At 37.3% G+C, this 26,256-nt stretch overlaps 1 long non-coding RNA gene across 1 annotated transcript; it reads right to left on the reverse strand.

Annotated features, from left to right (window-relative positions):
• Positions 1–561: 561 nt before the first annotated feature.
• LOC140843387 (uncharacterized) lies at positions 562–25,697 on the reverse strand. Its single transcript, XR_012121097.1, has 2 exons — positions 17,190–25,697; positions 562–1,717 (listed from the first exon to the last, which is right to left on the reverse strand). It is a non-coding gene; the product is annotated as an uncharacterized lncRNA (long non-coding RNA).
• Positions 25,698–26,256: the final 559 nt, after the last annotated feature.

Genomic DNA, 26,256 nt, shown 5'->3' on the forward strand with positions numbered 1-26,256 from the left:
TCTTTGTAAAGTGACATTTTTCCTTTATATACATGGCCAGTCAGGACAGTCAATGTGACCTCCCTAGGATGATTCCAAAGCCTCCCTCCATGGCCTTCCAAGACTCCCACTTTTTCACCCTTCCCTCTCAACAGATGGAACAGTGTTTCCCACTCTATGTGATTTTGTTGCAAGGTTGCAAAGGACACTGAAACATGGGAGCATACACCCTCTAGGGATCTTTAAGGAAAAGGAAAAACAAACCTAGCCACCTGAGATCCACTGCATCATGTTCATACAGATACACAAAGATTTAATTATGGCAAAGTTCGATTGCTCAGTCACTACGGTAACTCATTTATCAGCCCAAGGCCAGGGTCTGCTTTGTACTCCAGGCAGCCTCTCTAGATTCTTCTCCTCTGCCAAAATATACTTGCCTGTCAGCTGCCTCCATGATCATGTTCAATCCAAGATTTTACTACATAGAGATTGCTTTTATTTCTACTTGGCAATTCAGGATTGCTATAACTTCCACAATCTCAAGATCATAAATCACTTGACCAAATAACGAGCCAGAGAAAGTTCTACAAAGCTGTCTTTTAACTTTATTTTTACACAGAGCGAAGTGTTTCTTGTCATGGGACAATAATCTGAGCGACAACATCTGGCTAGATCCACTACTTGGTTTCAAAGAGCATATGGTTTTAACATGTTTGAATAAACATTCCTTTATTCCATCAATACCTATTCAGTGCCTACTATATGTAAGGAACAAAAGAACTGAGGGACAACTCTTACAGCGAAATTATTTTTTTCTCCTTTCGTCAAGCCTGTCCTTCCCAAATCCGTTCACAAGGACCTCCCAGCTAACTGAAGGGTCTCTGCGGTTCTCCCTGCTCCTAAACTCTTCACATCAGCCCGGGGAGCACTATCAGTTCAGGAGAGGCCTTGAGCACCTTTCAGCTTCCCATGGAGGCGCTCTCCCAAGCATCCATAAGAGGGAGCTCTTGATGGCAAATCAAACATAATTTTAGTTAATATGTTTCTTAGTTATCTCAGTTTAATTTTTGTCTTCCCCCCAAACGGACCATTTTTCATACTACCTCCAATGGTAACAATTTCCCAGCCTCTTGAAACTCTATGTGCTTAGCACTGTGGGACCTAATCAGGTTTTATGAGCAACTCCACGCTGTGCTCTCGGCACTTGGGGACAGTGGAAGACAACTCCAAAATAAACTGTGGGGAGATATGTTTTTCCTTCCCTATTCCCAGGTATGTTGTTGGTTCTCAATAAGTTCGCTTCTGATATAGTAGCCGGGCAGAAACCCTTATCATCATACTGAGAATCACTGCCCCCAAGATGTACCCAAAGGCACGAAGAGACTTCTTGATACCAGATGGTGGTTTGCACAAGACCAAGGCGTGGAGGTGCTCAAGAGGGCAAGTCTCCACAGGACACCCTGGATTTGTCATCATTGGCTGAGGAGAGAGATGGACATGCGCAAATACAACCTCATTTTGATGGGAGCCCACCTGGTTGGAGCCACTTGCTCCGACTCGGTTTGTTTTCCAACTGAGATGTCTGTGACTTGGAAGAACTCGCCACTCTATTTCCTTATATGTGCCCTCGTAAATTCTTCTCTTTTGCATCTGGTAAGTTTTCTGTTTTCAGAGCCTTTCCTTCTAAGTTTCTCTGGAGCTTCACACAACCTCGTTTTAGGAGATGCCATGAGAGAGACTGAATGCAAACAGAATTACAAAGTGTAAACAAATGCTGCCTGGATTCTAAAACAAAAAGCAAATAAGATTCAGCCATCACCATCTAGAAAAACAAACTCTATTAATAACAAGGTGCTGCTTCAGATACATCCCCTACTTTATACTTTGTAAATTAGTTGGCCGTTCTCATCAGTCACCCCTCAGGGTTGGCGAGAAGAGCACTAGCACCCCAGGTAATATTTTTTGGCAACCCCTTTCCAAAACAACAAAGCCAGTCCGTCACTGCTCTCTCCTCTCCATTCCTCAGGTCGCCCCATCTCTCTACTTGGTATTCATCCAAACAGGAACAGTAGCTATCAGCGCTTGATGATTAACAGCCTTGGGAGACCTTGTGCTAGCAGCAAGAGTTGGCTCTTGTATCCACCATTTAAAAGGGACGCCTGAATGTGAGACTCTTGTTTCAAAGAGGTACAGATGGATGGCATTGTGTTCCTACCATCTGAATTGGTCACAGGAGCAAGGGCTGTGCGGTGGGGGATGTACACTGAAATCCCTCTGCAGTGTCCCTCCCGATATTGCTTTATACTGGGGAGCTTTTAAAGCTTGATCTCATTCTACATCACTAGAACAGTAATAGTTTCCCTGATCGTTCAGTGCTCAGATTCCCCTTTGTATTTCAAAGGGCCTTATGATCTCCACTCACTTTTCTTCCCCACCTTGATTTTGTGCAATCCAGTCGCTTTCACCCCAACAAACCCCAAGTTCAGGATGCCTGACTCCCCAGCTTGCACCAACTTCACCGAGTCAAAGGAAATTGGCTGGCATCTGAATTAATAGACTTACTAGAGAGTAACCTAGAGTTGCATGCAAAATTCAACTTCTATTCTGAATGATCTTAAAGGTCTCTAGTTATAAAGAATTTTTTATGTTAAGATTATGATCCCACCATATGGGGCTCTTTGCTTTGTGCTGGAGTTGGGCACAGGATTTCAGAAACATGTTTCGGGTCTCATGGAACTACCAAGTATGTTTGCATTGCACCAGATTTTATAAGCCATGGAGCAAATGTAAATACTTTTGGATGCTGGTACACATTTTATAAATAATTCTGGCAGAGTTTTAATTCTTTAGGACTTTGGGGGTTTGTTATATTCCATTTTTCATTATTTGTTCATTTTCATGTGGCCTTATGTGTGCAAACATGGTTTTTTGAAAAATGGAATTAGGTCCAGATTTAGCAAATACAAAAGGATGATTTGTAACATTTCTCTCATAAACTAGTTCTGAGCAAAGACAAAATGAACTCATTTATGGTTAGTGAAACATAATTGTCAATTTATGCATAAAACTTGGAAGGGAAAGTTGACAGTTTAGTGTCACTGGTCTCTGTAGTTGCTATCCCGGCCTCTTCAGGGTGACCAGGCCTCTCCCTTCTGGTCAGCGTCAGGCCCCGAATCCCACAGGGACCATGCATGCACTTGGCTAGAGGAAGCAGTGGCTGAGTGGCCCCAGGGACAAGCTCCTCTCAGCAGAACTATTTCTCTTTAGGCTTCATACTCACGCTCTGCTTGGTTCTGCAGGAGGAAGGAAATGACTAATGTGGGAAAAAAAATAAAAACCTCTGAGCTGTTCATATGATTATGTTCCCTCCACCTAAAATACTCTCCAAAAAGATGTGATAGCTCACCCCTTGCCTCTTCCAGGTCGTCAGTTGCCATCCTCTCGGGGATGACTTCCCTGACCGCCTGTGTAAAACTGTAACCCTCCAGCATGCACGCGTGTACGCGCACACACACTACTCTTTGAGCCTTAACTTTCTCAAATATAAAATAGGGACATTTGTCATCTACTAACAATACTTATCTTTAAGAATTACCATAAGGGCTCACTCAGTCACTTTACAGAAAGAAATGTATCAGGTATTATGCTAGGCACTAGGGTTCAACCCCGAACAGACTCTATTCTCTGGAGCACATGCTCTACTAGACTAGGAGTTCCCCATGTTAGCATCCTATGCTTACTCTAACAGAGTCCAGAATACAGTAGTTGCTCAATAAACTGAAACTATTTTCATTATTATTCCAGTCACTAAGATCTATTCTATCCACCCTATCAATGCCTATTAAATCCATACCAACCTTCTTCCTCCCCACCCCAGTTCAGATTCTCCATTACTTCTTGTCTGAATTATTTATTGGGATTTCTCTCCTTCTGCCACAGACAGTTTGTGTCACCCCACAAATTCATACACTGAAAGCAGACCCCCCAGTGTGATGGTGCTGGGAAGTGGGGCCATTTGTGGGGAGAGTAGGTCACAAGGGTGGAGACTTTCTTCATTCTTAATCACTTTTGAAACTGCCTAAGGATGAAGTTCAAACTCTTCACCAAAAAATAACACATGCTTCTATTGCTAGTGGGCCCAGCTCCTGTCCTGTCGCTTCCCAAGGTGCTCAATTCATCCCACCATAGCAACTCACCAGAAATCCCCCAAAGGCACCCTGTGCTCTCAGCAACCTGGGCTTTTGCTCGTAACCAGAGCAAGCCCTTCTTGAAGCCTGCTCTCAGCCAAACATTACACCAGGCACTTTTACTATATTAGCTCATGCGCTCCTCAAAACAACCAATCTGAGTCAGAACTTTTGTTTTTATGGCAAGGAACAGAAACTGGCTTAAATGAAGGAGATCTGATGCATAACAGAAAAAACCAGGAGTTTAGCTGGTGTCAGGCTTGGTCTCGCTGGGCTAAGAGCAAGGCCACCTTGGGACCCAGTTCTACTTTTCCCACTTCTGAGCTCTGCTCTCCTTAGATTTGCATTTTTGTGGGATTCAGATGGCTGTAGAAGTTCCAGCCCAATAAAATTCTAGGCTCAAGCCTTTCCAGAAAACAGACAGAAATCAGTCTCAAAATTGACTCTTGCTGGCCCTGTGCTCACCCTCAGGGTGCCTCCTGAACCAACTACTGCCTTGGGGAGAATCCAAGGTGCTGAGCGTCCTGGGCCAAGACACATGCCTCCCATCCAAGCTGGGAGTGACCTCACGAGGCTTACCCAAACACAAGAGGTGGGCAGTTTACCCGAAGCAAAATTAGATGCAGTTATAAGACAGGGAGAGGGAAAATAACTAACACCCAATATATAACCCCATAAACTTAAATAATGACCTCACCTTTTTTTTTTTTTTAACACTTTTGACAAGAAAAGCTCAGAGAGCCCCTGGCAAGGATCACAGGGACCAGCTCTCTCTGACATGACCAATGCTTTTTTGAACACCGCTCTGCTCCTTTTGCCTAGGTTCTTTTTTTTTTTATTTTCTATTAAGTTATGATTGATATACTCTCTTACGAAGGTTTCACATGAAAAAACAATGTGGTTACTACATTTACCCATATTATCAAGTCCCCACCCATACCCCAATGCAGTCACTGTCCATCAGTTGCGCAAGATCCACTATGTGCCTTCTCTGTGCTACTGTTCTCCCCATGACCCCCCACACCATGTGTACTAAACATAATACCCCTCAGTCCCCTTTGCCCTCCCTCCCCACCGCCCTCCCACACCCCTCCCCTTTGGTAACCACTAGCTTATTCTTGGAGTCTCTGAGTCTGCTGCCATTTTGTTCCTTCAGTTTTGCCTCATTGTTATACTCCACAAATGAGGGAAATCATTTGGCATTTGTCTTTCTCCGCCTGGCTTATTTCACTGAGCATAATGTCCTCCAGCTCCATCCATGTTGTTGCAAATGGTAGGATTTGTTTCTTTCTTATGGCTGAATAGTATTCCATTGTATATATGTACCACATCTTGCCTAGAAGTTTCTTATCCTATTTTCCCAGCTGGCTAACTCCAAAATGTGCTTTGAAACTCAGCTCAAGTGTGACTCTCTTTTGGAAGCCTTCTCTCCTACCCAAGCTCATCTACTGATAGTGCGCTGAGCAATCCCCATACTACGATAACTTCCTCTTTCCCTCCACAAGCCTTCACTTCTTGTTTGTCTTCATCAGAAAACTACAACTTACTCATCTGCAGACACCAGTGCCCAAAGCAATGCTTAGTAAGTTTGTTGAATAAAACTCAGCTAGCATGGTACGTTAATGTCACAAAACCATATGAGATAGATCATCAGCTCCATTATAATCACATGGAAACCTGAGGCTCTGAGAAGTCCTGTGTGACTCCCACCACCCTCACAGAGTCTTAGGTGAGTTAGAGTGGGAACCAGGTCACCAAGGGATGGTGCCATGGCTGAACGACTTCGTTAAAAGAGGCTAAGAGTAAAGTGAGCTTGAATCTAGGTTTTAGAGAATGCTGGGAGTTAAGAGAGGAGCAGACAGAAAAATGGGATTCTTGGGAGCATGTGGACATTAAACCAAGCAAGGAGGAGTCTGGATAACTGCCATAAAATAGTAGATCTGTTCACATAGCCAAGATTTATATTTACTGGCTGTTGGGTGGATTGGTCTGCAAATGCTGAGGCTAGGACTCAAGCCACGGTCCCCTCTTCAGAGTCAAATGCTTTAACATTGCTTTTCGTGGTATAAAGCTCTTGATTTCCTTAATCCATTTTATGAGTTGTAGATGTCATACTCATCTAACAGTTTAATTAATACCTTCCCTTGTATAGCTGGGAAGATGATTAGGAATCAAGAATGCTTACTGAAATAATTTACCTCCATTTTTGTGTTTGTAGCAAAAGGGCAAGGAAGAGGTCAGGGGGTAGATGGCTTCAAATATCATTGCTAACGGAGCAACCTGTGTTCTCTGGACTTCAACAGGGCCATCTGCTGTGGCTCATCTTGCCAGGGACAAAGGCTCCCCATTCCGGAAGGGCACCTGAGGACCTAACTGCTCAAGTGCACTGCTTTTGAGTGTACTCCCAAGAAGGCACTGATGCAGTGGGCAAGAAAACTGCCTTCCAGAAAGGGCAAGTTAGGGGCAGAAATGACCCTGGGTTTCCTGGGAGAAGGTAAAAATTACTCACAAGAGGGTAAACACAAGTAAATATGACACAATGACAATGTTTAAGCCTACTAATAATGTGATTTGAAGGACTTTTTTTTAGTGATTCTTGTTCTGGGAGATCTTTTTAAAAATTTTTCCCTGGCCAAAGCAGACCTGGTATTGGTAGCTAGACTGATTAATTTTACATCTGTTCTAACACAAACAGCCAATAGGTATATTATTTCCAGATTCCTAAAGGTTGGTGAAGAGTAGTGGAATAACTTCTTCAGTATATATGAGAACACCCTCTCCCCCCTGCATACACCCTATTGTGGTTTTTTTCTTTAGATAACAGTCAAGCACAGCTTCCACTCAGTCCCTGATTTCTTACTAAGGCAACCTGATCCTTTTGAAAACTGGAACTAAAAGGTTTGGAGTTTCTATTCTATGAATGTTACAAAAACTGAAATTCACCAAAAATGTAATCTTGGATTTGGTTTAGATAAGCTCCTAACAACAGAACTATTATAACAGACTATTTGTCAACGTTTGTGTTTCCTCATGGGGTTTACTGAGACTAGATTCTCTATCCAAATCTAACACAACTGGTGGAAGGCAGTATATATTTTAGGTATAACATTTCATTCATTACTTAGCATTGCATTGAACACTATTGAAATAGTAAGAATAGAAGGATATTACTGGAATCCTAGGCCTTCAGAGAATATGAAGATGAATTAACTATAATCCTCGCCCCCAAGAAGTTTAGTGTCTAATAGGAGGATAAGACAGTAGGCTTATAAAAGACAGCTTCAAACAAACTATAATGCGGATTCAAAGGAAAAGACAGGTTAAGAGTTAGATGTTGTTACATTTAAGGTTCTGGAAGGATTTTTAACAGGAATATACATATCAAGGGAAGACAGAAAAATAGGAAGTTTTTGGAGGACATCTCAGAGGGCAGGAAAGATTAAGACACTCCCATCCGTGCCTATCATCCTGAACATTGATCTACAACAACTGCATGAACTACCCTTTTCTGAAAAACCAAACTGATTATTAAAACTTTTCCACAGACTTCTTAAAATTTTGTTTTGTTTTAATCATCACTGCTATTGATCTCCAATTAGTAAGCAAAATTTAATGTTATCTTGACATAACAATCAAAAGAACCTGAATAAACCTAGCTAATTTAATGGCTAGTTTGAATATACTGGATTTTATATTCATGATTCACTTTGTCACTTTTCAGTTGACCCCAAAGTTGTGGTATAGGAATAGACAACATAAAAGGAGAGGTCAACTTGCCCCTCAGCCCATGTAAACATGCTGTTACATAAGACTACTGCCACACCTTTACCAACTGATGACCCAGGGACCGCTCCCTTGACACATTTGGAGTGGCCATTTATTTGTTAAGTCTTATCAAGGTTCATCTTTCCTTTCCCACTGATATATCTTTCCTTCAGAAATGTGCAGAGAAAAAGCAAACATAATATAATACACATGATAATAACCCAACAGAAGTAACTAACCAAGGAGAAGGGTATCAACTCATACAAGAGATGCAAGGGCTTTACACTTGAACTCTTGACATCCTCAAGTGATGGCTTGCTATGTATCTCTGTGCTGACCTGCCCATAAAATGGGGCTGATTCAACTCACCTAGATAACTCATAGACATAGTGGGAAGATTAATCATTCAGGGTTCATTGAGTGCTTTCAATAGGAAAAGCACGATGTATGTCACAAACAGAGGGCTTTGACTTCTGGGAAGACAATAAACAGCAGGCACAGATGAACTTTTAAAAAACAAAGGCCCTATTCTCATGTAAACACTCAAAAATAAAAGCTATGGAAAGAAATCCACAGGAAATATAAAATCTAAACAGAATATTTTCCATGAGGAGTCAGCAGATTTTATCAAGTTAATAAATTATTACAATAGAGTATATAAAATCAAACTCATGCAGAATCAGAGCAGAGAATATAATGTGTGGCTGCTGGGATTGTCTGGTGGGGAAGATCTCATTGATTTTTGTAGCACATTGGATCTGGGAGATTTTTAAATTAGGTAAGGATGATGACGCAGTTTGGGTGGGAAAAGCTTAAAGATTCCGAAGGAAGAATACAGACCAAGAAGAAATCTCTGAAGGGACAGTTATTTTTAACCTTTCAAACCTGCATCATGTGAAGACAATTCTAAAAACTGAATGCAAAAAGGAAACATTTTAAGAATTTCAGTATCCATTTCTCATCGTCTGACCCCAAGCAAAGAATTTAAAAGGACAGGCAAAGTTCATTTACAATTAAACAGGACTTCAGGAAAATAAAGTTGAGCTTGCTTTTTTATATTTACCATTACATGAGGGAACCATTACACAGTCTGCTGGACTATGATTTGACTAAGAATCCCTTGTACAAAATAAAGACCATAAGCATCAAATATACAACATATTAGAGGTAAGTATGCCAAATTAAAAAATCAGTGAAAACATTGTAAGAGCACAAGAACTTAAAAAAATAATTGTGTATCAGTTAGCTATTGCCAAAACCATACTGCATAACAATCACAAAAACTCATGCCATACAAAAATAAGCACTTGTTCTCATAGTTTGTGATTCATATGGGGTGTTTCTGCTTCACATACACAAATTCTGCTCCACAGGTCTCTCATCCTCCTTGAACACATGGCATAGCCAGGACATGTTCACCTCATGATTCTGGACTCAAAACTAAAACTTCCACTTCATTCTAATAGCCAAAGCAAAGAATATCATATCACCAAGCCCAAAGTCAAGAAGCAAGGACGTGCACTCCGCCTATGTTATGATGATCCAGCAAAGAGGTGAATTCAAGAAGGAGTAAAGAACTGAGGCCCAAATTTGAAACTGCATTTTGTTCCAAAGTTCATATCAAAAAGTTCTGGGAAAAAAAGAAAAAATGGTCCAGAGACAGAGATCAAGATAAACCCAAGATATAGAAAAGCAAACATTTAACAACATATTTGTAATAATGATGTTTTATATTTCCTTACCATCTATAAATATATTTTCACTTGTGTATACGATGATTCTAATGGCTGACATTAATCCATTCTGTTCTTACTGATAAAAAAAATCTAAGGTGATTTTCTTCTTATAGAACTTTCTAATGGCTCTATATTGGACAGCTTAACTTCTTCAAGAAGCATTCCCCACACTGAAGGGTTTTGATTCTGTCATTCCTGCATATCACAAGTAAACTCTTCAAAAGGGTTCTACCAAGGTACTGTATGCAACCATAGAAGTGAATCCCATTTCCAAGAATTTTAAGAGATTTTCAAAGTAATGAGGAGTGGAGGCAGCAGCCCCAGGGTATCTGTACTGTCTTCCTCAACTCAAGAGAACTTAGAACAGACTTAACTACTAGACACACTTTTGAGCTAACTACCAGAGAGTATTTTCCATCTTCAATATAAACTGTCCTGGCAGAAGTTTTCATTTTTTATCACTAGGATTATTAAAAATAGCTTCTTAAAATATAACTTTAACCAATCAGATAAAAATATTGATAATACTCTATGTTGGTAAAGAAACAAGACTCTTCTCTACTGTTGACTGGGGTGTAAATTTATGCAAATTTTTAGAAGGCAGTCTGGCAATCTATGAAAAAAGGAAAAACTAATCATGTTAAAGTACCCAAGATAGAATACTGACTAAAAAGTAGCAGGTTAAAAAACAATATTTTGTATGAATTTTTGTGTATATTCATATAAACATGTAAAGTCCATATGCGTGCATGTAATACTATATATCAAATTGTTAACAGTGATTATCTCCTGGAACAGTTTTTTGGTAGAATAGGGTGATGGTTACTTTTGATTTTTCTTCATACACTCCTACACAATTTGAATTATTTATAAAGAATATCTATTACTTTGATAATTTCTTTCAACTAAAAAATACCTTTTTAACTGTTTTCATTCTCTGACTTCCATACCACCTATACACAATAAAACCCCATTAAAATCCCAAATATGCAGAAACCAAACTATCCCACTGAGTGAATTAATGGAAATTCTGTGGAACCTACACATTTAGCCACCAGTAGTTCTGGGTCAGGGGCTGGACCCAAATGTGGTTTGGCTGAGGTCTGGTTTGTCTACCAGTGCCAGTGTCTACTCTGTTTAAATATCAATAGGTACAATTCTGGGCTCATGGCTGGCTGGGATTTCAAAGACGGGGCCAACAATCCCAGTTATCTCCTGGTTCATTGGTGTCAATTTCATAGCCATGGACATAAACATAAGAGGCTACTGGGATGTGGTGACATACTCTGCCTCCCAGCTTCTAAGGATGGCATTACCTGCTACGCCCCTGGCCAAGTCTCCATCCCAAACAGTTGCCACTGTCTTGCCCCCCGTATAAGGAAATGGCCTTGCAACTGACTCACAAAATTCCTGACAATTTACCAACTGGCTCTCATGAGCTGGGAAAGGCGGGCTGTGGCACATCCCTGGCTTAAATAAAGCGAGGTGGAGAGGTCAGGCCAGGACAGAGCATATAGGTACAAGTCAGACCAGTGATATGGAAAAAATTCCCACAGGAAAAATATATTTAATCAAAAGGTAAGAGAAGGTAGTAAGGATGAAACCACCCTGAAAAAGACCAACATTTAAAGGGCAGGCAGTAAAAAGTGTACTTGGAGAGATGAGAAATAACCAGTGAAGAAAGGGTTAGGGGCCAAGGGAAGAGTGACATAAGCAAAAGGGAGTAGTAACAGTATGAAATGATACCAAGAGGTGATCACAGGAATGAAAATTATCCATTCCTTTATGAGTCACTTGTTCATTCATTCAACATTTATTGACAATTCATTCTTTGTTGGGCCCTCTCAAGTACCTGGAAACCTAGTGTATTAAAGTGGGACCTTTTAGCCTAACTTCAGGCTGAAATTCAAAACACATGCCAAATAAGGTTCTAGCTCACTTCTATAGGATTTTGCTAAGGAAGTGGCTAAGACTTTTTTCCCAACACCCACTTAAGGGCATAAAAAGAGTAAAGTTAAAGTGAAGCAAGCATGGAAATTTCTCTTAAGAGAGCTTTCAGTGGGCTGTGAGTGGTATGCCATGTAGATTCCTCTCAACTTAGAGCCTAGGGTGCCATTCAGAACTACTTTGGAGTATATCACCAGAGGTTCCTGGAGTTTGGGAGACAGAGTAGCCTGGCAGCTGCCTCATTCCACAAGAAAGTACACACGTGAGGGGCAGGCTGAAGTGGTCAACAGCCAGAGTAGGAAGCTATGCTTAAGAAGTACAGCCTCTAATGGGAAATTCCACTCAAGGAATTTTGAATATATCCTAAGAGGGTTTTGCCAGAAGGCTCACTAGCCTCTGCAGAAAGGTTGGAGGTATAGGTTTTGATACAGACCTGCACACTGTATAAAATTTTCTTCCCTGAATTTCTGTGACTTTTTTTTTTCTGGTTCTCCTACCTCTTGATTGCTCCCATTGTCTCACTAGTCCTCTTTAGCTACCCACTCCCCCAAAAGCTTATGTCTCCAGGTCAGTGCTCCTTGTATTTATGAACTCCTCAGATTATCTCATCCACTCCCATAGCTTCAACTAACACCCCCATGCTTTATGACTCATGACTCTCTGGCTCCAGCCCCATCCTCTTTCCTTGGTTCTATATCAAAGGACTACAAGCAGCTCCAAAGTAGCTCATAAAACTTGAATACTTTACCATCCCTCTCAAATCTCCACCCATGTTCAGAAGTTTCTTAAAAACTTATACAGTTACCATAAAACCCAGAAATTCCACTTCTACTTACCCAAGATAAACGAAACTATGCGGATATACAAAGACTTCAGAAACAAATGCACATAGCGGAATTAGTCATAAACACCTACAACTTGGAATCACATAAATGTTAATTAATTGGTGAATTGGTATATCCATAGAGTGGACTACTACTCAGCAATGAAAAGAGAAAAACTACAGCACAACATGGATGACTTTCAAAATCATCATGCCAATTGAAAAAATTCAGAAATAAAAGACAACATACTGTATGAATACAGATACATGAGATTTCAAAAGGCAAAACCTTAGCAGTAGAAAGCAGATCAGTGGTTGCCTGGTCAAAGATAGGTACTGTCCGCAAATGGGCATGAGGAAATGTTCTTGAGTGAAAGAAGTGTTCTGAAACTGGATTGTAGTAATGGCTCCCCAAATGCATGAATTTATTAAAACTATTGAGTAGCATACCCATACATTTCACTGTTAATATTTCACTATTTAAAAGAGCAGTATACTTACACTGAATGAATGTTATGGTATATTAAGTATACACCAATAAAGCCATTTAAAAAAAGTTGCAGCATAATCTGCAATGTGCAAAATTCAATTCAAAAATAAACAAAAATGTAGTATTTCTACATCTTTATGAGCCCAGAGAAAACTGTAAAAGGATATGCATCAACCCATTAATACTGGTTTTTCTCAGGGGACAGAAGGGAAAATTATTTTCTTCATATACATCTTTAAAGATACTTAACGATATAAATAATAACATATAACAATATAAATATTTTCTGCTTTGGAATTTATAGAAATAAAGGGAAACTGAAAATCCAAAAAAAAAAAAAAAAAAAACAACCAAAGAGCAGCAAGCAGTGTTAGACATTTACACATGCTCTAGCAGTGATCAACTGAAAAAGTGCACTGAATTAAAGAAAAAAAAATTTAACACAAAAGCTCAGATACCACTCTTTTAAAAATTAGAGAAAAATACCAGAGGAATTCAAGTGAACACGAGTAGAATTAGAGACTGTTGCCACTACTATAAGAAATGAATTGGTAGAAAGGCATATTTCTGTGTTAAGTTGCAAAGCTTTCTCAAAGTCTTGAAAAACCAAAAACTGATGGGCAGAATCATTGGCTAACCTAAAATAAATAAGCAAAGTCAAAATGAGAGTAAAAGTGGGGATTTGCCCTGCTCCTTCATTTGTTCATTTATTCATGGTCTCAATAAATACTCATTGAGTACTTGCATATGCCAAGCACAGACTGTCACTGTACAGAAAGGAAAGCAAAAATTCCTGTCCTCACCTCACAAAGATTACATTTCAGTGGAGAAAAACAGGCAAAATACCAAACACAATAGATGTATACACATATACACACAAACATATATATTATATATCATAAGTTTATACATAAATAGTATATGAGAAGATGATAAAAACTAGGTGTTATTTTTAAACGGGTGGTCAGGGAAGACCATACAAATATGGTGACATTGTGCAGAGACCTGAAGAGATGAGAATGGCGTGAGCCATGTGGGTATCTGAGGGAAAACAAAAGCAAAGGCCTTGAGACAGAAGTGCAATTGGCATGTTCAAGATCACAAGGAAATGAGGGTGACCTGCTTACATTAAAACAGACTTTAAATCTAAGACCGTTCAAGTTGGGGGTTTAGGGCAAGAATAGAGAGCAATGAAACAAGATAGTCCAGAAAAAGGCTTTTCTGTACAAAAAAGGAAACGACAACAAAAACAAAATTAAATCGGAAAAAAGGAGGGAAGAACTCAAAAATGCAAATAATGGTTATTGCTAATTGTAGAACTATAGACAATTTTAGTTTTTTTCATTATGCTTTTCTATATTTTCTAATTGTTCTAAAATTAGCGTATATTATTTTAAAAAACATTTTCAGAAGAATGAGTTAGTAATTGGTAGGGAAACTGGTAACTAAGGAAAAATGTTTTTAAAGCATCACAGATTAACTAAAGTTATAAGTAAAATATAAATCTACACAACATAAAACAAAGAAAAAGGACTGCACAACCTTTCAAGCAACAAAATAAACTATTTTCATACATTTAAAAAATCCAACTTATATACATATAAAGGGCCAAAATGAAAAAACCATCTAGTAAAAATGAATAACTCACTACATAATTACTTACCCAATTAGATTATAAAAGTTTAACTTATTATTGAACTTAATCCAAATATGTAAGAAACCCTTTAAAACCATTTAGACAGATTTTTTAAAAATTAGGAAATACAAATAGCTTACAATAAAATATTCGATTCAACCATACTAATAACCAAAGAACTAAATATTATAATAAATTTCCACTTTTTTCTATGAGATTAATAAAGAATTTATCCTAAAAAATTTTTAAATTGGCAAAGGTGGGATAACATATACTCAATCTGTTTCCAGAAGTATAAATTACTGTGATCTAAATGGAAAGAAAAGTTGCAGTGTTTATCCAAGCCTTAGAAAATGTTTACAGAGATCATCAGGAAAAGACTGAATATGAGATTATAGGAAAACAAAACAGAAGCCATGTTTTGAAGACCTACTTACAGGACTTCATCAGTTTGTAAGACATGAGTCTGAAATAGCTAACAGCTTGGTCCTTGAAGATCCCTGAATCATGTGTAGTTACCTGGGCCGAGACAGGTGGAAGGAAAAAAGCCATATTTTCTCCAGCACCAAATGAGATGTGGCAATCAGGGAAAAGTGAAGAACAGCAAATGGGCGGTATCAGTCATAGGACAATATGGCACAGAATTTCAGTATATTCCCACCAAACCTCAGAAATGTGGCATATCAGTAGGTGAAAAGGGGGTCTTGAATTTATGTAGAAGGGAAAATAGATTATGGTGAATACATGGATAAAAATAATGTGAGGCGACAAGCAACAACCAGACAAAAGAGAAGGCAAAGGGTGGATGATTCTTCTCTGGCCATTGTTCGGTACGATCTGATCTCAAAATCATGTATAGTCTATAGTTTCTAAGGACAAGAATTAAATATTCTTTTATATATTTAAGAAAAGACAATGTGACAATGTATATATCATTTGACAAGATAATCCCACTTCTGGGAATCTGTCCTAAAGAAATAACCCCAAATAATAAGAGTTTACACTTATGTAGCACTTATTATGTTCCAGGCACTACCCTAATATATTAGCACATAATCACATTGGGAAGTTTGAGTAATATATGTATACTAACTCATTTAATCCTTACCACCCTGAAGTAGGTAAGTGTATTATTATCTTAGTTAAGGGATGCAGCACCTGTGGAATAAAGAGAGTTAGTTATTCCCCAAGGTTTCATAACTAGTAAGTGAATGAACCAACTTTCAAATTTAGACAGTCTGACTCCAAATTCTGTGTGCTTAACCACTCTGCTATATCGCCCCTCTGTACATTAAGTATACAAACACAGATTATTCACCTCAGCATTATTGATAATAGTAATTTCCATAAGAAAATCCAAATATTCTACAGGAGAAATGATTAAGCAAAAGATAATAAAGATAATACAATATGCTTATTTTTTAAATATATGTTTTTTTCTATTTTAGGCTTTTTATTTAGGTTATTACAGGTTCCAAGCACTTTTATTAAGGAAATGAAAGGGATGAAAATAATGTGGCATACTTGAAAAATGTACAATGTAATTCATCTAGTCTAAAGCACCATTAATTGTAAGAGAAAGACACATCAGAATTTTATGTATTTTTAAGAAAGGGGTAAAAATCCCAATTTCAGAGATAATAAAATGTGAACTAAATGGGTGTTAGATTAGATGAAATAAAGTATATTCAGTTCAAACTAAGAGGTAGGATTTCTTTCTGAAGATAATTTTAGATCTGAGTTTCCAAATATGAAGTGATATAATATGGATTATCCTTTTCAGCCTGAATTTTCACACATCTTCTTTCTCTCTTGTGGCAAACTTATTGATGTGTCAGCCCAAATATGAGTGTACAGATCCCACACATAATTACCAAAGTGCTCTAGCTATGCATTTTTCATAGGAGAAATTATTCCTAAAAATTACTCATACCAGGCAGAAGCCCATCACCCCTCAAGTAAGGGAACTGTCTACTAGAGGAACTTGGAAATGCTTAGAAGCCATAAAATGTTAATAAAGGAAACAGGTTTAACAGCAGCTTGATTGAACATGGTTGACTGAATATTATGCAGTAAGGAAAGCCACTTGGAATGTAACAGAATGGGGAGAGTAAGAGAGAGAGAGAAACGCTGGGAAATAGAAGAGGTATTGTTAAGGTAGAATGGGCATGCGGCCAAAGCTCTGAGCGTTATGTGAAGAGGGGAAGCAGAAGTTCATGATGGTAAGATCATTATACATACCATATAGTTGGCTGTATTTGTGAAGGAGCAAAAAGAGCACATGTTTTCCTAGCAAGCTGTAGAATCCTAATGGTTTAGCTGGGGGCTCAGAAGAGCGGAGAGAGACCAAAATAAAGAGAGGAATGCTGTCATCAGTGCCATCATTCTTCCAACTCCATTCCCACAAATACATACTCCCCAGAGGAGACTTCCATTATTATCAAGGGAAAACAGGACAAAGTCAGCTATGTTTACCATTTTATAACCATAAAATTATTGCAGTGCTATAATTCATTAATAAATCACCATTGTGACTAGGCAACTACCCTTGGCCCACATAACATTGAAATGTTTGCTTCCATTACACAGTGTAGTATAGACATTTACCCAGTTCACAATCCCTTACCTGAAATTCCTAGGTCCAGATGTGTGCATACACAGTATGTTGCACGGCACCTCCAAGGGACTCTGAGTCAGACAGACAGACTATAAATGACCTCACCCTAGGCCAGGCCAGGTTTTGCAGTCAGATGACCTCAGGAAGGGTCAGGATTGGGGACTGTGGAGAAGGCATTGTAGACCTATGTTAAGGCCCTGACTTTTACCTTTACCAAGATATTTTATTACTTCATTTATAATACATGAATCCTAAATTTCTGCATACATCCTAATTCATTACCACCATTCCCACTACTCCCTTTCAACCAGTATTTACAGAGCTCCCATTACATATTAGGCATTATTCTAGGCACACACACAGAAAACAGTCTCTGCCTTAAAGGAGCTGACAGTGACCCCCTTTGGACAATGGGAAAATCCATAAATGAGCTATAGGTGATGAAAGAATTCTGTTTGATTCCTAAGTCTAGTCACAGTTTCTTAAAGGGCCAGACACCACATCTTACATCACATCTACTTACATTTTGTGGTATTAGTGTCAAATATAAGAAGCTATAATCAGGCTTGCTATACAGATCCTTCATGGTATACTTTCAGTAAATATTTGGAATAGATAGCACAAGTGTAGTCTTACTGCTCTTTCTCTTCCTAAAACTGCTTCCTTGTACCTTAACATTTTTTGTCAATTTATAGCTTTTATTTATTTTTGAAAACAGATTTGGTTCTTTTTGGTGATTATCTATTATTTTATTAATTTATGCCCTGATCTTTATTATTCCCTTCAAAATCCTTATACTTATGTTGTTTTATTTTATATTTAGTTTTGGCTTCCTCACCTATATTCCTGGTTTGAGAATCCTTATTTTCAAATGTTTTTGTTTTTACATTAAGGCATTTAAAGCAATCAATTTAGTTCTAAGAACTCTGGCATCAGCATCTCACAAGTTTTTATACTGACAGCTTTTGTGGTAGCTCAGTTCTAATCTTTTTAAATTTCCACTGTGATTTTCCCTTAAACCACAAGCTGCTTTTTAACAGCTTGTGAAAGTTCTTAGCACATGTACTGTTGTCAGAGAAAGTGATTTATATAATATCGATTCTTTAAAATTTGACCAGACTTCTGTTAATCAGCATAAAGTCAATTTTTGTAAATATTACATGTAGTCGAAAATAATGTATACTCTGTCAGGTACAATATTCCATATTTGTTAGATTTTCTGTGTCAAGACTGCCCGATTATGGTAGGCACTGACCAGATGAAGCTGCTGAGCACTTGTAATGTAACTGGTGAGGTACTGCAAGTATGAAATACAAACTAGATTTTTAAGATTCACTATGAAAAAAATGCAGATTGTCTCATGAATTTTATGTATGTTGAAATATCACTTTGCATATACTGGGTTAGATAAAATTTGTATTATTAAAAGTTTCAATTTCTGTTTTCAATGTAGCTACCAGAAAAATTTAAATTACCCATGGGACTGACATATTTCTATTAGAACTGTTCAAGCTGAGTCTACAAGAATTAAATTGAAATCCTTCCACTATGGCTTTGGAGTTTCAAATTTTTGCTTGTAACTCTGTTTTTGTTGTATATATTCCAAAGTTGTTCTATCTTAAATGGTTTTTTCCATTTATTACTACTTACGATCCTTTTTTATTCCTTTTAATGATTATGCTTTAAATTACACTTTTATATTAATGCCTGTATCTATTTTCTACCAGTTATGTTTTTAGTAGTATCTCTTAATAATAATAATATAGTTGGCCAATTAACATATGATGAAGGAGCCAGGGCTATACAATGGGGAAATGACAGCCTCTTCAACAACTGGTGTTGGCAAAACTGGACAGGTTACATGTCTAACTCCATACATAAAAGTAAACTCAAAGTAGATAAAAGACCTGAATGTAAGTCATGAAACCATAAAACTCTTAGAAGAAAACATAGGCAAAAATCTCGAATATAAGCATGAGCAACTTTTTCCTGAACGCCATCTCCTCAGGCACAGGAAACAAAAGCAAAACTGAACAAATGGGACTACATCAAGCTAAAAAGCCTCTGTACAGCAAAGGACACCATCAGTAGAACAAAAAGGCATCCTACAGTATGGGAGAATATGTTCGTAAATGACATATCTGACAAGGGATTAAAATCCAAAACATACAAAGAACTCACATGCCTCAACAACCAAAAAGCAAATAACCCGATTAAAAAATGGGTGGAGGATATGAACAGATACTTCTCCAAAGAAGAATTCAGATGGCCAACAGGCACATGAAAAGATGCTCCACATGGCTAGTCATCAGAGAAATGCAAATTAAAACTACAGTGAGATATCACCTCACACCAGTCAGGATGGCCAACATCCAAAGGAAGAAGAAATGCTGGCGAGGATGCAGAGAAAGTAGAACCCTCCTACACTGCTGGGGGAATGTAAATTAGTTCAACCATTGTGGAAAGCAATATGGAGGCTCCTCAAAAAAATCAAAATAGAAATACCATTTGACTCAGGAATTCCACTCCTAGGAATTTACCCAAAGGAAACAAGATCTCAGAGTCAAAAAGACATATGTATCCCTATGTTTATCAAAGCACTATTTCCAGTAGCCAAGATATGGAAGCAACCTAAGTGTTCCTCAGTAGATGAATGGATAAAGAAGAAGTGGTATATATACACAATGAAATATTACTCAGCCATAGAAGAAAACAAATCCTATCATTTGCAGCAACATGGATGGAGCTGGAGGGTATTATGCTCAGTGAAATAAGCCAGGCAGAGAAAGACAAGTAACAAATGATTTCTCCCATTTGTGGAATATAAGAACGAAGCAAAACTGACTGAACAAAATAGCAGCAGACTCAGACTCCAAGAAGGAACTAATGGTTATCCAGGGGAGGAGAAGGGTGCACTGGGAGGGAGGGAGAAGGGGATTGAGGGGTATTATGATTGGGACACGTGGTGTGGAGGGAATCATGGGAAAGAGTGTAGCAAAGAGAAGACAAGTACTGACTCTGTGGCATCTTACTATGATGATAGTGACTTCAACGGGGCATGCGGGGGACTTGATAATATGGGTGAATGTAGTAACCACATGGTTTTTAATGTGAAACCTTCGTATCAGTGATACCTTAATAAAAATAAATAATAATAATGAACTGAAGTAAAAAGTAAAATAAAACATGTTTAAATGACAGTTTATGTTCATAAAAAAACAAGATAGTTGGATTACCAACTTAATGTTTTAGTAGACAAGTTAAATGTTTATATTTATTGTGACTACTACAGATGTATTTAAATACAATTTTATCATATTCTTTGGTGATTTTTTTTGCCTTTTCCCTTTTTTTTTTTCATTCCTCCCTTCCATTGGATTAGTACATTTTCTCCATTTCTCCTCCCTGTTCCTCTCCTTCCCTCTTTTCTGGTTCTTAAATTTCTTAACTGTACTTGTCTTTCAAAAATGATGACTCTTACATATTTTATACTAATACTTTTAACATTATTCTTACAATTTTACCTGAATATTTTCAAAGTCTAAAGTTTTTCAGCCTTTTCATTCTGTACATAAAAGCCCCTTAGCATGCTATATCCATTCATCATGGTTCCTATCACGTGTCTTGCTAGTCTATCAAGTCTCTACTGCTACAATAATGCTGTGTAACAAAGGACCACACACACCAATCAGTAGCATACAACTGTGTTTCTTTAGCTGAGGAGCCTGAAAGTCCAACTGTTGTGGGCTAGACTTGCTTACGCATCTGTGGTCAGCTGGCTGGGTGGCTGCAGGGACCATGGTTGGTAGTGCCCTGGTGTCAGCCGTGCGGCCTTGGCTTTGCCTCCTACGTCCCACACTCCTTCAGCAGGTTAGCCTGGGCAGATTTCTGTAGCAAAGGCAGAGACACAGGGCAGATTCAGAACTGTGCCAGTGCTTTTGTATGGCCCCATCTGCTAATGCCACACTGGCTGAATCAAGTCAAACAGCTGAACTTGGAGTGAAGGGGCAAGAAAATTAACTCTGACTCTTCAGTAAGAACTGCAAAATCATATGGCAAAGAGGCATGAAAACAGAAAAGGGTAAAGAACTGAGGTCATGAATGCAATCAACCTATCACATTTAACTACCTTTGCATCCAAAACAGAAGTGGTCAGTTTCCTGTGAATAATTACATTTGATAAATCTTACGTAATTTCTATTCTTTTCTGCATCCTACACGTTCTGGATTTTCTTTCTTAAGAACAACTTCTACAGATGATAAAACTCTTGGTCTTTGTAATTCTGAAAATCTTTTATTTTGCTCTCATTACAGAATTAGTTTAGCTGGGTCTATCATTTAGGCTGACTTATTTTCCCTCAGTACCTGACTCCCTGTATCTTTTGATTGCTGTAGGAAATACTCCTGTCTAAATTTTATTTCTTTTTAAGTAATGTGCCTTTTCCTCAGGTGATTTTGATTTTTCTTTCTGAACACCATCATAATGTATCTGGATGTGGATTCATTTTTCTTTCCCTTGATTGGACTTCAGATGAATTTGCAATTTGGGTATTTACAGATTCAATGGTGGAAGACTGTCAGTCTCTTTTTTTTATGTATTACTTTTCTACCAATCCTTCTATTTCTTTCTTCTGGAGCTGCCTTATTAAAACTTTATTCATTTTCATCTCTCTTAAATGTTCTTCAAATATATATATGAATACTTAACTATGTATGCATTTTTAAATATTTTTAAATGTTTGCTTCTTTGTACTCTGGTATGAGACAATTTCTCACATTATCATCTAATTCAGACTTCTTCTTTGACTGAATCCAGCCTATAGTTTATACCGATTGAGCTTGTTTCAGTAACTGCATTTTTTTACTTGTAAGATTTCTCAAGTTTTTTTACACACCTTTTTCTTTTCTCTATGCGTTTAACAATTTCATATGTTTGAGGACCTGTGTGAATGGATTTATTTCCTTGAGCATATTAAACGTTCATATTTTAGAACTTCAGACTTACTATAAAATTAATTTTGTGATGGGAATACATGTTCTGCCAAGTGATTTTGTTGACATACTCTAGAATTTTAGTACATGGGCTTATTTAAAGTAGTGTTGTCTTTTTCTTCTCTTCCCCACCTTTCCTCCTTTGTTTTGTACTTCCACTTGCACCCAAGATCCCTACTTCAAGTCCATAACCAAACCTTTGAGAACTTATTCCCTAAAGATTATTTTAGGAATATTTTAGACCTAATTACCAAGTTGCAGAATATCTTGGTTCAGCTCCAGATCAAGAGGCTAAATTTTCTAGCAACATTATGCTGCCTTAAGCCATAGGTAGCGGTCAGCAGCAGCAAGCTTTTCTTTTAAGCCTTCTTTTTTTTAAGTGGGAACAGTTGGGGAGAGTCACATTCCAGCCTCTGACAACATGCAGTAAACCTGGCTCTGGTATCCAATCTTCTGTAATCTTTCTCCATCACTGCAAAGGAGCCAGTTTGTCAAGTACCACTATGAGCTTCTAGACTCAGGACCCAGGAGGCCCATGGTTTCACCCTCATTCACCATTTTACATTTTTTGTTCCACAGAGATGCTTAGCTTGTTTGAGCCTGGATATCTCTGGGTTCGTTCATTTTTTTGTTTTATCTAATAGCAGCAGTAATAGTAGGTGTTTGGAGAGGGTACATTCATTAAAGCATGAAATGACCACTTGACCAGAAGTCTAATATGGAATGTTCAAACACACACACACACTCACACCAACACAACCAACCAAAAAACCCATACACATTCTTTCTGGCTTAAGTTACTGACCTTTCTGTTCATTTTCTATTTCCAAATAAACGCTTATGTCAAAGTGACACATTTTATGGCATTAGTGACTAAACATAAACTGTTTTCTCCCAACAGACAATTGCAAGTTATGGTTCAAAGCCATTTAATCATTGGAACATTTAGGTAGATTTTATTTCAAAGAGCCAAAGAATTAAGTACCACTGCTTTGCAGCTTGGAATTGAATTCCTTATGAAAACCCAGTTCTAACTTATTAAAACTCAAAATGTTTTTGGTGGGGTGGGGAGTTACGGAGGATGAATGACTTTCAGAATAGCCTGAGAGTCGTGAATAAAGAAAAACATTGCTGTGTTTATTTAGAAAGTATTACCCCTTGGAGCCAGCATTTGCACTAATGCATTTTACATTAGCATACCACATCAGGAAATCCTGACTTTTTGGTGCCAAGGGGGTAATTAATATCAGTTCACGTTTTCAAAATGGTTGTGTTTATGTGGGAATGAGGACTGAGCACTAACATGTTGAGCTTTAAGTATGAAAGCTTGCTGTGAAGCAAGATCTTGGGAAAGAATAGAATACTGAAATAAACAAACAAGAAACAGGATTTCTATGGATAGATCATTAGTACTCAAAAGAAAGCCACAGCCACACTTCCTTGCTCTTAATATATTAAGCATTAAAAAAATGATTCCCCAGTACAGTCTAGAAGTATGTCCTCATATATTGATAGAAGATAAAATCCTTTACAGGTATAAACAGTATTTTGATCCAGTGATATCAGGAGTCCTAAAAGTTTCACAAGTTGATGATGTGTATGAAACAGTATATCAAAAACAATCATTGTTTCAAAATATCCTTCATAGCTAATATATAGTTACATCTCCTACAGATACAAAATTCTTTATATTTGACCTAAGCTGAATAATCAGAGCCACTGTAAGGGTAAAATCAAAATGCTTTTAGTACATCTTTTCTTCATTTAACCAAAAGAAAAGTTAGCGAGAAACTACAATCAAAGCACACACTTCGTACAGTAAAAGTAAGAAAACTAAGAAAACATTACCGAAAAAATCTCAAAGAACAAACTAAAGTGGTAGAGCCAAAAGGAAGTTCAAAAATCTAAGAGCTTTTATGAAACACCACCTAACAGAACTCTCAAAGTACTTAACACTTACAAAATTTATAACTATATAGATGTCAAAGAGGATAAATACATTTTTACTAATACTTTAAATTGTTACTAAATATAGTAATTCATTCAAGTGACGGAAAGCAGAGGATCATCTTAAAGGAAATACAAAGAATTTTGTCCTACCTCATTAGTCAAGTATATTAACTGAATGATTATGAAGCATGCTATACAAACAATATACTAACTTGCCATTCCTAAAAATTATGATTCCAAATAGACTATGTTAGAGGGTGTTATGAACTGGCTCTCCACTACATGACCTTACATTAGAATACAGGCTTTGCTGCTATAACAAATAGCTTATTAAGAAAAAGTGTTATTTTTCTCAAGTCAAAGTCCAAGCAGATAGGCAGTAGAGGAAAGGACTTCGTGAAGCTGTTCAGGGAACTTTTGATTTTATCTAGTTAAACTGCCATTCCCTAGAGTATTTTTCTAATCTGTAAGGCCAGGCTCCCTACTAATATGTCATGTTCTGGCCCTTGGGAAATGAAAGAGAGAAAATGGAGCACTCTCTTAAGGATGTGATCTAGAAGCTGCACACACCCCAATTCACATACCAGTGGATGAACTTAAAAGTCACATACCCATACCTACTTGTACAGGAGGCTGTTAAATGTAGTCACTAGGTAGGCAACCATGTGCCCACTCAAACCTTGGGGATTGTTTTTTAAAGAACAGACAAGAATATTGGGGAATAATCAATACTCCCTAACAGAGACCAAAAATGATGAAAACCTCTCAGAGTAATCAGGGTTTTTTATTCACCTATTTTAAAATTAAATAATTATTTTTAATGTATGGTTTCATGAAAAACCTTTGTAGGTTATAACAGTTAAAGATTCAGCCTAAACATAAATCCATCACTCAAATCCCTAAGTTCTTACACTACGGATCTCTATCAGGAAGAAGATAAAATATATATACATTTTTATCCACATATACACAAGTATATAACACACATATATATGCACATGTGTATGCATGTTTGTGTGTATATGATACTCACCTTTCACTCTCAAAAGCTTCCCAGATTGAACAATAAATTTCATGATCACCCTATTTATAGATCTTTACTGAATGAATGAAAATTATGTTGCATTGTCTACTTCTGAGGCTTGGAGTTTTAAACAATGAAAGATTTGTATTGGTATCTTAATTTCTTTTGTAGTTATCAAACTGAAATACTTTGGGGCAGCTATGGAGATAATTTATTAGAAGGGTACAAAAAAATCAAAGAGGTTGAAACCTCAATAAGTGAAAATCTAAGACTTCTAGTCATTCCATATAAAAACACATTTCAGTAATTTCTTAATGAAGCTATTCATTGTTTATACCTCTGCAGTTAACTCTTACCAATAAAAAACATTGCTAAGGTGAAAAAAAACTCACAACTTTATGCCAATTAAATGAAGTTATACTTAAATGAATCATGAATCTACTAGTCTTTGAAATGGCATAAATCAAACATGCCTTAACTATAAGTTAGCATTTTAAATAAACAGAATATGGTGACATCTCAAATCAGTTGATTTACTCAATAAATGATATTGAAACAACTGGTTATCACATAGGAAAAAAAGTGAATTCTCTAAATCATGCCATGTATGATAAGTTTTAGAAAAATGGAATCAAGCATGGGAGAAATTTTTATAAATTTGGAAGATAGGGCTCTAAGAATCTATAAAACTGAGTATGTAAAATCTTAAACTTTAATACAGTGAAAGACATCATAACCAAAGTTAAAAAAAATGAACAGACTGAAGAGATGTGCAATACACAGGAGACAAAAGATTAGTATTTGCATGTAGAGATACATATATATATATATATATATATATATATATACCTATACCTATTGTGCTTATATATTTATATAATTTCCTCCCTCTTACACAACAAACATCCCAAGAGAAGAATGGACAAAGGACATTACAAGACATTTCTGGGCAAAAAATAATAAAGTACCATTAAACATTTGAAAAGATACTCAAACTTAAAAAATAAATGTAATTCGAACTACTTTCTCAGATAGCATCTTTTAGAGCCTACTAGAACTGAAAATTAATGAGGTAAAAATCTGGTTTGGTAAGAACATACCTCATAGGGG

The sequence above is a fragment of the Manis javanica genome, chromosome 9 (assembly GCF_040802235.1).
Source record: "Manis javanica isolate MJ-LG chromosome 9, MJ_LKY, whole genome shotgun sequence".
Taxonomy (NCBI): Eukaryota; Metazoa; Chordata; class Mammalia; order Pholidota; family Manidae; genus Manis; species Manis javanica.